The 14,659-nt window shown below is 41.6% G+C and overlaps 1 protein-coding gene and 1 long non-coding RNA gene across 6 annotated transcripts in view; both read left to right on the forward strand.

The window, feature by feature from the left end:
• The window catches only part of PLCL1 (phospholipase C like 1 (inactive)), a 184,505-nt gene that overhangs the window by 12,547 nt on the left and 157,299 nt on the right, over window positions 1-14,659 (forward strand). The gene's annotated exons all lie outside the window — the stretch shown is intronic.
• On the forward strand, window positions 2,672-7,845 carry LOC137858608 (uncharacterized). Of its 2 annotated transcripts, none has more exons than XR_011097881.1 (3): window positions 2,672-5,115; window positions 5,215-5,313; window positions 5,696-7,845. It is a non-coding gene; the product is annotated as an uncharacterized lncRNA (long non-coding RNA). The 2 variants fall into 2 exon arrangements; XR_011097882.1 differs by having other exon boundaries at window positions 5,734-7,845.

Below are 14,659 nucleotides of genomic sequence, written 5' to 3' on the forward strand. Positions count from 1 at the left end.
TAGGGTTTGTGGACTACATGAAAAGTTTACTGCTGTCTCTCCCAGCAGGTCCCTTCCAGCCATGCCTAGCTGCTACTTAAGTGATTCATTATGATGATGGATTCATATCTGGTTTTGCAGATGTGTCTGAGTGCCTTCTTCCTGAAGACACTGCTGTACTTTGTTCTGGGAGGTGTGAAAAGCAAGAAGAGAAATTGGCCTGCCTATAGTCCTATCTGGAAGCATTCAAGGAGCTGGAGGAGAACAGCCTGGGGCATCATTCTGATCTGCTCTTTAGATTGTGCACAGTGCGATAGTGGGCTTCTAGGGGAGGGACTATTTGGCCAGAAATCAGAGCCTGCAGAGAGCTGTTAACTGCAAGGACCTTTGCCACGGTCCCATGTAAATGTCCTGCTGGAGCAGATGCAGCTTGTGCTTATTTCTACAGTGTCTGCTTGGAGCTAAAGGAGAGGAGGTTTCGAACACGGTGTTGGTGAAACACACAGAGGTGCAGAATAGTAATGTCATCTTCTGGAGAAGTGTGTTTTCCCTTGAAGGACAGGCAAATGAGGGGGGTAGGGCAGTAGGTGCCTGCTAGCAGTTCTGAGGCAGGTGGAGGCCCGTTTGATAGAGAAGTATCTGTTAACTCAGATTACAAAGGTTGTGACAGCCCTATAAAATACTGCTGTTGGGCTGGGGCATAGGGAAGGGGGAAGTATGTCACAAATCCTGTTCAATTTCTTGATTAGTATTTCTCCTGCAGGTTCTCCCCCTTACCCCCCCTGCCATAAGAAAGGATCATCTGTGTGTAAGTTTGTGTTTGTCGTGCTTTCTGTTGTGTGAAGTCAGAGCAGAGGGGGTTGGCATCACTGGCTGTATCTGCTGGGCTGGGGAAACAGGCTGGGTGCGGACAACCCAAGCGCAGTGGGAGAAAGCTGACAGCGTGATTTAATAAGGCCTTGGCTAAATATTTCGGACCTTTTCTGGAATTTGTCAGCTGTTTTTAAATATGTGCTTTATCTCATTTTTACAGCCAAATGCTGCTGCTCTTTTCTATTTTTAGTCTTATCTTACTGCCTAAAAATAGGACACTTCATTTTATTGGAAGGAAAATGGTCATCAGTAAATGATGAAGATCATTAATTATGTTGTCAAACAAAATCATACATCAGCAAACTTTTGTCTGTGTGGTAATGTTTTTTTACCTTGTATGCTGGAATGCCATCTACGCTGCTTTGAGACTACAGCAAGTACGCTGACTGCTCTCCAAATGACTGCGCTGGTCAAGGCACTGCGGCACTGATCAACTGATATCTGTTTGATCAACACTGTTTGATCCCTGTGTGGATCAACACTGGTCCCCCTGATTCGATACCTACCACAGCCTTGTTACTGGCAACTCAGAATCTGCCCGGTGCTTTTGATTTTTGGCTTTGCCTTCAGTGGGGGATTCTTGGCAAATAGGAGGACAATTAGCTAAAGATGTAAAAACAACACGTAAAAGTCCAGATTAAATCCCTTTTGAAAACTTTCAGGAAAAAATAGTGATTTTAGTCCACAATCATTTTGACTCCTTGCTGGTGATGGTTCAGCTCTTGGTAACACGTTTTGGTTTAATGCATTTAGTTAATAAGTCTTATTTCTGCACTATCCTGGCATAGTTCAAAGCTAGGTGGTAATTCAGGTACTCTGGTGCTTTTGGGGTTCTGCCTGAGACCACCTTGTGCCATAGTTAGGGGATCAGGGCTTGTCAAAGCATACAGGGGTGGTTCACTTTGGCTTAAAGACTGTTGCAGGCTTCTCTACTTTGTCATCACTGAGCTGGTAAGAATGACAATAGCCTGTTGTCAACAGGCTTTAGCATTAATGTTCATCTTTTAAATCGTATTTTCATATTTCTTTAAGCTGTTGTATGTGACGAAGTACAGAGCTATGATTTCTGTTTCCTTAGTAGACTCTACTGGTGTCCCAAGACTTCAAAACGTGGAGTGACTGTTTCTGCATGAAAACTAACTTGGGATCATGAAGAAGTTGATTTACTTTGTTTACCTTCATAGTGTTTAAAGCTGTGGTTTTTTTTTTGTTGCCACAATAACTTTGTGGTGAGTTTTTGGCTTTTGTAACAATTTCAGAGTTTTTTTTTTTTTTTTTTTTCTCCTTATGCTTTGTGTTTTTGGGGATGAAAAAACCAAGGCACTGGATAAAGAAGATAAAATAGTTTGTGGGCATTTAACTTTGATGATCAGATAGGAAGACAGAGAGACTCTCTAATCATAACATCTACAGGAACACCATGCAGTAGAAGTTGTGGGGTGTGTGTGTGTGTGTGACAGAGATCTGCTTCCCAAGAAGCAGAATAGCTGCAGCACTGATTTTAAAAATGAGGGTTGGAGAAGGAAATGAGGTAACACAGAAAAAGACAGCAAAGATTACTTCCTTGAACGAGAAGGGAGTATTTGAGATGGAGTATCCCTCTCTGGAAGGATGAGACTTTTAAACCACTGTGTTAGAGACTAAATGAATTTTTTGACTCCATCCAACTTTGAGGATGTCAGATTTCTCTGTTGGGCCTGTTAACAGTGAGGTAAGAGAGCACGCTGTGTCTGTCGTGCCAGGCTTTGTGGGCACAGCCCCAGCCTGGCTAGGATGTGTCTCTGCTGGCCCTGGCTGTCCACCCTGTGTGACTGGGGGGAGCTTCGCTCCCTTCACAGTAACTTCAATTATGTTGATGTAAATGCTAACACCTCCTCATAAATACAATAAATATTGCTTGTGCGTCGAATTGCTGGCTACTCTTATAGCAACAGCTGGTTTAAAATCTTAGAATGTATGTCCTGTTATCTTTCTGCAAATGATCCATCCTATTTGCATGTAAGGATGAAGAGTGTATTCATTACTTTCTCAACTAACATGAAAAGCTGCAAAGCCTTGGATGCTGATCCTGGTATGTATTCAGTTTTTCACATTTTGCTGGACTGTGTCCTAAAGCTATTTAAGTTTCTTATTTTTCCAGACTGGTGGAATCATTTGTTCCCTAAATTTTTCCCTTTTCAGGGGAATAATGATTTTTTTTCCCCTAGTTTCATTGTTTTCTACAACTTCACTGGAGTGAGTTACTGGAAATAACTTTTATATCTCTCTCTCTCTCTATATATATAATTTATTTTCTTTTCTGGCAAGGCTGAAACAATTTCACTTTGGGATTTGGTCAGCTCTGCTGGAATTTGTATGTTCTCCTCACGCTGGATACTTTCCCTCTGGGCTTCCCCCTCTTCTCCTGGACCTGCAGCATATAGTGTGGCAGTGTGACGATCCAGACAGGCCCTAAAAAACTGTTGGCAAAGGCCTTACTGGAAACTTAATTTCTTGGCCTTTCGAGAATCCTTAACTTGGAGAACCAATTGTTTCGCTGTCCTTTGGTTTCAATTCTATTTCTCAAATTTTGATTACTCAGTTTGCTTTTAAAGAAAGCCTTTCTTTCCCCCTCTTTTTTTAAACAAACTTCGATGCCAGTGTAAAATCCTTCCCTCTGTGAGGAAGAGAGCTTCTGCAGATATGTGGAAAACTGCTTGAGTGAAGGATGGAAACGAGAGAGAGAAGACATTTCACAGACATTTTCTTGATTACTGGTTCCTGAAATCAAGACCTCCTGCTGCAGTGTAGGGAATCAGTGTTGCCCATCAGTTCATTTTTTTTTTTCCCTCTGTCCCTGCAGAGTTGTATGAAAGATGATTTTAGTTGTCTTTCCACATTCCTTTTGGACTTTGTTTATTTTGGGAAAAAAATACTCCAAATAATGTTGTATTTTATAGGACCTATAAATAATAATTTCTGACTGTAAAGAAAAATACAAGGCCTGCTTAGTGAGACTGCAGATGAGATTTCAGTTATCCATGCTTAAGTAGATGAGGAAAGTAACTGAAAGATGGAAGTAGTTTTATGTTAAGCTGTTTTCTGTAAAACAATGGCAAGACCTGGACTGATTGAACAACGTAATGGGTTATTTGAATGTTTGACAAGAGATAAAAAACCTCAACCTGCAGTTTTTATGAGGGGAGATAAACTTTCATAAGTGTACTTTGGATACAAATTGAAAGGGATTTCGGAATGATCACTTCTGCAGCCAAACAAAAATATTATTTCTTTGAGGCTATTGTTACCAAAATTCAGCAAGTTATTATTCTACTCACAATCTTTGTAGCTCTTTAATTTTTCAAATAGTATATATGTTATTCTAATGTTACATTCATGGGAAAGCAAGTCTGCTGTCTGTGGAACAGTGATTCCTGCCGCTTCTGCAAAATACTTTTACGTGTGTGTTTCTAGAGAAAAGGTGTATTCCTTTCCCATCCTGTGAAACTCAGGAGACTTTCAGCACAGCCAAACCTCCTCCTCCCACAGGAGGGGACCACCAAGAGAAGTGCTTGGTGTCAGCCACCAAACAGGGGGTATTCCTGCATGTTATATATTGGCTACCTGGACAGAAACCTGTTTGTTGCTAGATTTGACTGTATGAATTGTAACACATTTTATTCTTCAAGGATTCTTTAGTTTATAAGAGAATCTGGTCTCCTCAAAAACCTTTATTTTAGCGGGTTGTCCCATCTAAGCAACATCTCATTGAAAAATCATCTCATTAAAAGTTGTAAGGGTATGTGAAAAGCCCTAGGACAGGGCTAGGAAGTGTACTGTCTGGCTACACTGCCTGGAGTCACTGGGATGTGTGAAAGGGGGAGTGAAGAGTCACACATGAGGTTTATATGATCACAGTAGGTCAGCATGCAGAGACACGTGAGCCCACACACACCTGCACACTTGCAACATCTCTTTTAAGAAAATCAAAACTGAGCTCTGGAGGTTGCAGTTTAACATAGCAGTGAGAACTGAAAATCCTGCAATTCAGCCTGATTTAATTTCTTCCTGTAATTCATTTCTGAGTGTTTTTGCATGTACAAGCTCTCATTTTGTTTTTGTCCATTTATGCATAAGTAACTTCCTATTACTGATTTTTTTTCAATAGAACAGCACATTATTTAAGGCCAAGAAGAAATTCTGAAATCCAATCTGCAATTTCTAGTTGCAAATTTTTGGAGTAAACTGAGTTGTGTTTAATTTTTGGAAACAGTTTTATCACCTGTAAGAACCAAATTACCATACTTGGGTGGTGTAAGAAGCTCTGCAGGATGCATATTACGTAATGTTCTGTGCTTTTTTTTTTTTTTTTTTTTTTACCAGGGTGTGTGAAGAAGCAAGGCCCACTTAGGAATGCTCTTTGTGACAGTCCCCATCCTTTCAAACTTGTTGGCTCACACAGGGATGGCTGTTACAGCGCTGGTAACTCTTCAAGGAGCCCCGGCAGCTCCACGTTTGGGTGGGGAGGTGGGGGAAGAGCTGGGGGTCTGTGGCTGGTGCTCGGGTCCTGCTGGTGGCCTTGTGCTGTGGCTGGGTGTGAGGGGACCTGGTGAGGAGTAGAGGGTATTCGAGGAGCAGCTCCTGCATCTCAGGGGTGGGGGCTTGTGGCTGTAAGCTAAGAAGGACAGGGAGGTTGGGGGTGTTTTGTGGAGCTGCAGGTAATGGTAGGGGACAATGTGTTCATTCCTCAAAGCCTTGAACAGAGTTACTTATGTGACTTCCACCTCTAATTTTCAGAGGATGTTTATGCAGAAGTGTCATTTCTTATCTTCCTAATGTTAATTTATTTTTTGCTGTCTTACAGTGACCATCCCAATTGCCCTCATGTTCTTCTCCCTGCAGGGTTGCGATGTTGGGCCTCTCTGCAGAGTTTGTGATGAAGTGTCCTGTCGTTCACTGCCCCTCCAGCTGCTTTGTTTTAGCATATCTGTTTTCTGATGATCCTAGCCTTGTATTATTAGCTGCATCTGTAAATATTTTTATTACATCTTTGTTAGGCAACATATTACTGCAGAATGTTTTGGGACAGTCTTCTGGTTCCAAATTAAGGAAGCTTTCATTTTTTTCCCTGTAATCTACAACATTTTGGAGGCAAAATTTACTTCCTACTGTAAAGCAGTGTTTATTTATAAAGCAGTATTGTAAATACTTTAAATATTGCTTTTCATTGTAATGCTTTCCTGACTAACATGACCCTTAATTTAACAGAATGTGATGGTTTAGAGCAAGCTCTCTCCCTTGGGTTAGTTTACTGATAATTCTTTCCCTACCAGATGGAAATGATTTGGGTACAGTAAGTTTAGATGCAGGCAGTAGTTGTCTTACACAGTTGCAATTGGGTTAAGATGTGTTTTAGCTAATCAAACCATGGTAAAATATTATGAAAAAGCCAATTAATTGAAAACACAAAGAACTTCCTTTTTTTTTTCTCAGTTTTTCCTGTCAATACCAGTGAAATACCATTGCTCCCTTTTCTTTAGTTCTGTTTTTTAGAGGGATTGACCAGGCCATGTGCAGGGTGGGACCTTCCCCTAAATGCCATCTCAACGATTCTTCTGAAGTTTAGAAAGGTCTCAAAGCTGGTGGATTGATTACTATTTCTTCTTCCTGTCTTCATTTTGTCAATTTTCCTGTGCAAATGGGAAGTAGAGATAATTGCAGGCTTGTTTTATAAATGAACTCCTTCGGGCTTTTTATGGATGTTGTCAGTGTTAAAATACTTTTATTTAGCAAAAGTTTGCCTTTGGGACTGTTAATCCAAGGAAGGTGTTTAAATGATTAGATGGGCTTTGTTAGAGTGCTTTAACATCATGTATTTTGATCAAGATGAATTAGACATTGGATTTAAGGGATTATTTTTTTTCTGGCATCAGTGAAGGATAACTGATACTGTGCTGAAGCAACCTCAGGGTAACTAACTGTGGAAGAAACTGCTGGATCCACTCACTGAAGTGATGTTGTCTCCTCATCACTCTCAATAATGTGCTTTATTTTTAAGGAATAATGAGTTCAGAGACTTTGGACATGGCTTCCTTAGTGCTTCCCACTGTGCCACGTTTTTGGGACTGATGCTGGGTCTCTCCATGCCCCTGTTTTGGGTGCCTGGCTCCTCTGTGACAGCAGAGGTTTTGGTAGTGCTGAGCAAGGAGAATTTGCTATGTGGGCCTTGGAAAGAAAGCTACACCTGGAATATTAACTTCCATTGCTACTACTTAAGTTTCTATAAACAGTTGATTTAGTGGATAAATCTGGAGTAGGTAAACTTTTCTGAGAGGTGGCTGTGTTATAAGATGGAAGCAGTACAGATCTCCCAAATAACACTTCTCTTTTGATATGCTGGTACCATACAGATCCAAAGCTTGTTGCAGCTGTGCGTCAGGGATATGCAAAGAAGAAAACGCTCTTTGACACATAAAGGAGCTAATCTGTAAATACAAAAATAACTTCAGTGCTTTTATAAATATCCAAGCAATTCATATAATGTAGACAGAAGCTTAGTATATTCTAGTACAGAGTACACGACATAGACTAGATTGCTTTGAGAAATGAGAAGCTTTTCCCTTGGATTATTCATTATAATCACGGAAATGGACTTCTAAAGCATCACTTGTACACATGGCGCCGTTCTTTGCACTCACTGTCAGCCAGCTGACCTCCCACTGAATTTGTGTTGTAAATCACAGCAAAATAAAATTAACTGCACCAGATAATGTCTTCCTGTATTTGCTGCAAACTTGTGGATGAGGCTTTGAAAATGTTAATGAAGGCAGCTTTTTCAATTACAGGGAGCAAAACATCGCTTGTCCAAATGGATGCATCATCATTGGGTTGCTAAATCTAAATTTGTTTTAGATATGTACTGAGCCAAATTCTGTGCAACTATCGTGTTGGAGTGTTTCGTTAAGTATGTGGCTCTAATGTCATGATGCGTCATGTTACAAGCACAGACTTCTCTGCTCCATGGTGAATGTTTCAAGAACATAAAAACTGTATTTCTTTGACGCAGGATCTACACTCTTAACACTGAATGCAGATCTTAGCCTTTTGTGCTGCATCTTCTGTTAATATGAGCAAAAATTGGGTGTTAAAAGATTGTAAAAGGTGATGTATAATTTACTTTTGCTGGAAATAGTAAAGACAGCTCTGATGTATGCCATCAGCAGCAAAAACTCCTTGTGTTCAGTAAAGCTGTGTTGTTGCTGACCCACCGGAGTGCTCCCTGTGACTTAAAGAGTTTGTGTATATACATTTCAAATACAAAGAACCCCCCGTTGTATGCAGTCCCTTCCAGAAAGGGCAAGTAGCAGAGATGGGATAACTCACTTCGTATTTGTCATAGGGGGAAAGGTAATTTTATAAAAGGAGCGTGAGTAGTTGCATTGTAATCCCAATATATCATTTAGATTTGTCTTTGTGAAACTCATTTTTGGGTTGGTATTTTTCTTGATTGGCCAGAAAAGTGACCTTAAGGATGTAAACAGACACAACAGAAGATATACAAATTTTCTGTCATTAAGATTATAAATATATATGTGAATATATATATATGCAATTTCATATTCTTGATCTTGCATGTATTTGCAAGAAGTCGGTTATTCTGAGGGTAAGAAGTAAATTATATGCTCTAGTGAAAACTGAATTGGTTTGAGTGAGTTAATACTTGCAGGGGGGAAAAACAAACAAAACGCTGTGTGAATTTGCTGAATGTGTGCTATATGTAGCCAGTGAAGCTGTTTTCTGTGTACGATGACTTGAGATGTGCAGTAAATGAAGAAAGGGTGCAAAATTGATCTGCTGTACACAAACATTCATTTAAAAATGAATGCATTTAGATTTAAAAACAAGCAGCTGCATTTGCCTAGCCCTTCTCCGATATTAACAGAAACAAGTGATTTAACAGAAAATAGAAATGTGAAATGTTGCACAATCTGAAAGCGTGGTTTGCGTCACTTGGGTCAGGGCTTGGCTTGGAGCCTTGCGAGCCCATGTGCAGCAGGTTCTGTTCACAATTCTTTGCATGTCCAAAGCCGGGTGGTTTCGGAGGAGCCTGTGCATGAATGAATGTGAAGAGTGCAGACACCACGCAAATGATGACAATTTGCGTACATGGACTGCATAAGGCACTTTGGCCCAGCTTCCAAGGCGTACTCAGGCCTCCCGCTCCTAAACGGAAAGAAGAGATGCAGAAGGCATTTGGTATAGTTTAGTGTAGCATCACCACAAGGGCAGGGTATCCCTAAGCTTTTTGTGAGCCTTTGCAGTGGGCAAGAGACTTAACTGAAAATATAACAACTAGAATGCTTGTATCAACCTCAGCTATTTTTCAGTGAGTATGAGGGTTTTAGGCATGGAACAGGAAATTCAGGCTTACTAAAAGTTACTTAGCTCTTATTTCTAAGAGAAACAAATTTCCTGCTTTGTTTCAGTGCACACCCTGGGGTCTGCAGACAGCTTCTAAACTCACAATTTAGTGCATTTGAAAAATTCAGGGTCAGTCGTGGTTAAGGAATGTGACACTTGTGGCCCTGTAGACAATAACTTGATTTTGTGAAGTGGCATATATTTTGGAAATGAGCAATAGGAAATGATCTGAATTATAGCAAAATCTCTTTGAGAACTGAATTATTTGGCTCATCTCTGTACCGATTGCCATTATACGTCTTTGTCCAATTTTCATGCAAACAGGATAAAAAGGGTGAGGTGTCAAGAGGAGCTGTTTTGCAGCTTATCAGAAAATGGAGTTCTGAGCAGCTGGTAATATTTTCACCAAGATGAACTTTTTCAGCCTCAGGCCAGGGGTTCATCATGTAAGGAAGTTGTATCTGAGCGTATACTTCAGCAGACAGCTGGCCTGCAAAGAGCTGAGGTCTCTGACTAGCAGAGATGTCAAAACCTGTACTGTAAACCACCTTAACAGATGCCTTGCTGATAAGGATCTTGTAAGCGCTGGGACAAAAAACTTTTACCAACATTAATGATTAAGGTATAGTAATGGGATAATTGCTGACTACAGTTAAACAGCAGCTGCCACCATGCAGACCCTGAAGATTTCTCCATTTGTGGGCATTGTAAAACAGAAACTGGTTGATATAAAAGACTCAAGGTTCAGTAGAAAACTTAGTGCAGTGCTAGCAGCGAAGATCTTTTAGAAATCTTCAGTGTCCTTAGGTTGTGTGTTATAAAGGTAAAGGGGGATGCTAATGGAACCTTTATTATGGGACAGCAGTTCATCCTAACAGCGCTCTGCTCCTTGGGCAGCACTCCAGCATCACTGGCAGGGAAGCAGATCCTCCCTGTCCCCTGCTGGTCTGGGAGGAGAACATACTGTCCTGTGTCCTGGTGAGAAAATTGGTGGCTTTACTTTGGCATTCACCACCTTGCTCGGTAATGCTCCAGAAGAAAAGGGTTGGTTGAGCAGATCTTCAGATCCGAGAGCCGTGTCTGAATCAGAGAGGTCTTGGCCTGCACTGCCTTCTGTTTCTGTGCCACTTCTTCCCCTGGCCCATCTCTTTGCAGGACCTGCAAATCTCTATCATTAGGGATTTATTTTCTTTACTATCACAGTAGGCATACGTTCTGAGCCTGGACCAGTAAGTTTCCTGCCTTCTGCTAAATGTTGCTTTACTCTTGGTTACAATTCTTAGTTCTTATTTTTTTTTTCCAATGGCGTGAATTACAGAAGTCATGGCCCCTTCCTGTAGTGTTACAAAATCCCTACTGGAAAGGGGGTTGTTGTACAGCTGTGGGAAGTCTTCACAGTGCTTCGTTGGGAACTGGTTGGCAGTGGTAGCTTTATCTCCTGCTAGCTGAAGGGAAGAGTTTGGTGCCTGGCGTGCCAACCTGAACCTCTTGAAGCTTTGGTTGAAGTAAAGGCCTAGCATACTGGGACTTCTGCAGAGATCCCACTTGGGCCTGTCTGCTTCCATAAGTAGATATCTGTGGCTTGCAGATGTAGGACCAGCCTGTGGCAGGCGCCCTGGGCTGCAAAGGGAAATGTCTGCATTGCTGTCTGGCTTCGAGGAAGGTGTGCTGAGTTAGACATGACATGTGTGGGGTACCATTTAGCAGCACCTCCAACTGAGTTCCTTTACTGGGTGTGGTATGCTTCCTTCTGCTCTCCTCTGGGCTTTTCTTTTGCTCCGCAGGGTGCAGACCCTTTCCCTCACTTAAATTCTTTTCCCTCGGTCATTCAAGGCCATTGCCGAGATAGCTGGGGCTGGTGAGATGCTGCCCTGGTAGCAGGGAGAGAGCTTTTACAGGTGGTCTCAGTTCTTTTGGGGACACGGGGGTGGCTGTCATAAGACTCTCGCAACAAGGAGCCCTTCTTTGAGTGTTGCAAGTTACGCTGAAGGCAATTTCCAGAAATGCATTTCCATATTTCCATCAACCCAGTTGTATTTGGATATGCAAATGGTAAAATAAACACAGTGGTATGTTGGAGTAACATAACACTGGGCTGCACTGAGGACTCAGAAGGATATTATTATGATAAAGGCTCCATCAGTGATTAAGAGCCCACAGAAAATTCTTTGTCAACATTGTAAGCGATCTGTTGCTGTTGCTGGATGAAGGTTGGTACAGACTGGGTAGGGAGATTGCTTCTCACTTGCCATTAGATCCACCCAGCCAAAAACTTTGCCACTTGATTTCAGATCTGGAAGCAAATGGAGCTGCAACAGATTTCATACAAAGGCCCTTGCTGTCATTAGGGTTTTGTGCAATATTTCCTCTTACATGTGTATGTGCAGACTGTTTTGTTGAACAGCATGGCAAGACTTTTGGAATCAAAATTTATAGTACAAATTAAATACATTTTGGGAAGCTGACACTTGAAATGGAAATAGTGGAGGAAAATGAACATATTGAACCACCCACTTACTGCTTACTCACTCTGTTTCTTGACACACTCAGCTTCTGCTGGGCTTGCTACAGCACAAAGATTAGGAGAGCTGATCTTTCCCTTCCTAGTCCCTTGTGTTGCTGTTCATCTTTGGCAAGAATATTGTTACATGTCTCTGGACTTTGAAGTCTGCAGGGAAGGAAGGGCATCTGAGATTCTCTCCTTTGGGCTTTCTGGTCACGGGCAGCTGTTTAACATCAGTAGGGAATTTGTCTCGTGACTATATGTGTACTACTTTTTGTTCAATAGAAATAATTTTGAGAGAGAAAAGACAGGTGTTCTGGGGCCTGGTTCTTAGAAGCTTTCTGCAGCTGACTGCTCCCCCTGTCTACTCTGAGAAAAGGCAACTCGCAAGAACAGCGCTGTCACACTGCTCACATTTAAACTGAGTTGAGGTGAGTTTGAGTGATACATCTCTTCCCAGATGAAAATGCTGGACACTCAAATGTGCTTGGGTAAGGTCAAGGCCTGCCAAGTCAGGCACTCAAAGTGTAGGCCCTCACGTGCAATTATGTTTTTTGAAGAGAGGTCAGGAGAATGCTTACATGTTAGCATAGCAACTTACTTTTTCCCAGCTCTGCTCTTCAAACTGCTGAATTATTCTGATACGTCTTAACTGTTTTTTCTTCTTTAAGTGCAGGCACCTGATATGGAAAATTTCAGTTCAAAGAGTTGAAATCTGGCAAGTGTATAGCAACTGAAAAAAAAAAGGCAAGCTCTTGCTAATGAGTAAACTTAGCAATAGATGGTTTTATCAGCTTGGCCTTCTGAACATACAGTTCAAAGAGCTAAAAACATTCCCTCAGCACGCTATATTTAGTCAGCATTTACCTAACAGCAGACTAATCTGCTGAAAAAATCTCAATGATGGTCTCAAGCATCCGTTTGTTTTCTGTTTCAGTTCACTCCCAGGCTGTGCAGGTCAGGCTGATACCCTTGTATTCTCGCTTTCATGAGCAATGTATTTGCTATGAGATTATAAAGCTTTTACATACTAAAAAAAAAGTATGGAATAAGAGGCATCTAAATCAACTGCAAAGGGCCCCTCCATCATCTCAGCATTAGGAGAACATTTGTGGCTCCCCTCAGTGCTATTGTCTCTGAAGAATTCTGTCTTCTGCTGAAGTTTTAGGGATAAGCAAGGTACTAACTTTGCTCATATGCACACATGACTTGCCTGTTTGCTTCCTGTTTTATAGGCGGTAAGCTGGAGAAAACTCTTCAGTGTGAAGAATGCAAAGAAAATATGCTGCTGAGTTTGTGAAGTCATTTGCTTGCAGGCTTTGTCTGGGAACCTCATCTCTGTTGCCCACAAGGATTGGTTTACCATGTCTAATGACCATGGGCCCTCACAGCTTGTCACTGACATAAATCGGGTGGCTCTGCTGGTGGTGTAGAGGGACTCAAGATGTTGCACAGGCACAGCTTAGTTTTCTGTTCAGCAGAGAATTGCAACCTGTAAAAGGAGCTGTCTTCTAAGGCTAGCGTGGTTTCTTTTGAATGGTTTGGGAGCAAAAATAAGACTTCTATACTGTACCCACTCAGCGTACCTGAAGGCTAGTGTGTTTTCAGAAGCACATCACTTAGGTTAAAATAGGGTTATCGTAAAATTCTTAGAGAATTCTTGGAATCTGGAATAAAGATAACTTTGAACATAGGGACAATGTGGCTTTGCTGCACTGATGCTTTTTAAACAGATTTTGAGCAATCAGATTAAAAAATAAGGAAAAATGCTTTCATTATCACTTCTTAAAGCCCTTTAAAAAAAAAAGAGAGAAAACATTTAAAAGTCAATATTTCTTCATGGAGATGAATACTGCACTTACTCTGCCCTTGGAGCAAGCAACGTACAGCTTCCTCGGGGTACATCTCGCAGTGATTCAGCGGAGAGCAGGAGCAGGGCTGCACCTCCTGGCTGCCCCCTGCTACTCACCTCAGCTGCAGGGTGGCCTGGGGAGGGTGCCTGGGGGGCTGGGGAAATCAGGGTGCCAGCAAGGGGGTGCCCTCACGCCCGTGTGGTGCCATGCAATGGGCAGGGGCTCAGCGCTAGCTGCTTCTATCTACCAGCCCCTAACTGCCAGCCCACGCTGCTTTATTGGTGCATGTACAGCTTGTGGTAGTGGCAGAAGGGGTTTTCAAGATGGGCAGAACTAAGGCTAGTACAGTAAAAGACATAAAGCAAAGTCTCCAAATGATGTTTGTGATGGTGCTTTGATGTATGCAAAATGATGTGCAAGAAGCTATTTTTATTTTTCAGTATGTGCACTTTGTAATAATCACCAGTATTAAAAAAAAGTAGTAAGTCTTGCTTATTACTGTTAACAAAAATCTGAGGTAATTTTGCCAGAGGGCTGCTGAACAGCTCATGTTTCATAATTACTCATTTGAGTGTGATGTAGCTGTTCCTTCCTATTTTATGTAGTTTTTTTTTTAAGGAGCCTGACTTATGCTAAATTCTGTTTTTAAAACTATGTTTATTAATAGACTTGCTTGCTCTCTTTGTCTTAATGCAGCTAATTAAATTGTTAGTAGACTGCTAATGTAGAAGACAAAACTGTCCTGGAGTGTAAAATTGCTTGAGGAGATCTTAGATAAGCCATGCATACAAACCTAAGGATACCTTGGGGACTTCAGTGCTTTGCAGGGTATGGCTGTTGTGCTGCGGTGTCTCAAAGAAGCAACACCAAAATACCAGGAGCTTTAGGTCTTGCTGCAGGCCAGCAGGACAAGGATAATCAGAGGTGGGTGTTCCCTGGTCTGGGCCTTGTTATCTGGATCTTGGGCAGTCACCAAGGTCTGAATTTAAGCAACAAGGTGAGGTTAGATCAACTATTTTTACACATACTTATACACCCCTACACTTGTCTA

This window comes from Anas acuta, chromosome 6 (assembly GCF_963932015.1).
Source record: "Anas acuta chromosome 6, bAnaAcu1.1, whole genome shotgun sequence".
NCBI classification, from domain to species: domain Eukaryota; kingdom Metazoa; phylum Chordata; class Aves; order Anseriformes; family Anatidae; genus Anas; species Anas acuta.